Source organism: Kogia breviceps, chromosome 5 (genome assembly GCF_026419965.1).
Source record: "Kogia breviceps isolate mKogBre1 chromosome 5, mKogBre1 haplotype 1, whole genome shotgun sequence".
NCBI classification, from domain to species: domain Eukaryota; kingdom Metazoa; phylum Chordata; class Mammalia; order Artiodactyla; family Physeteridae; genus Kogia; species Kogia breviceps.
In genome coordinates, this window is record NC_081314.1 from 122187123 (window position 1) to 122187489 (window position 367).

General features: G+C 32.2%; 1 non-coding gene across 1 annotated transcript; it reads left to right on the plus strand.

The window, feature by feature from the left end:
* On the plus strand, window positions 1–107 carry LOC131757902 (U6 spliceosomal RNA). Its single transcript, XR_009336050.1, has one exon. It is a non-coding gene; the product is annotated as a U6 spliceosomal RNA (small nuclear RNA).
* Window positions 108–367: the final 260 nt, after the last annotated feature.

The following is a 367-nucleotide window of genomic DNA, read 5'->3' on the forward strand; positions in this document are numbered from 1 at the left end:
GTGCTCACTTCAGCAGCACATATACTAAAATTGGAACGATACAGAGAAGATTAGCAAGGCCCCTGCGCAAGGATGACACACAAATTCGTGAAACGTTCCATATTATTTTCTAATAAAGCAGAAACTGACACACCATTGTAAAGCAATTATACTCTAATAAAGATGTTTAAAAAAAAAGAAAAAATACAAGCTAGAGATATTTCCATATCAGTATATAATGAGCTTCCCCATTCTCTTATACTGCTGTATAATATTCCATTGTGTGAACATCTCATAGTTAGTTTAACCAGTCCCTTATTGATGGAACTTGAGTTGTTTTGAAGTTGTGATATTTAGAGTTTTTCAATGTATAACTGTATATATTTTT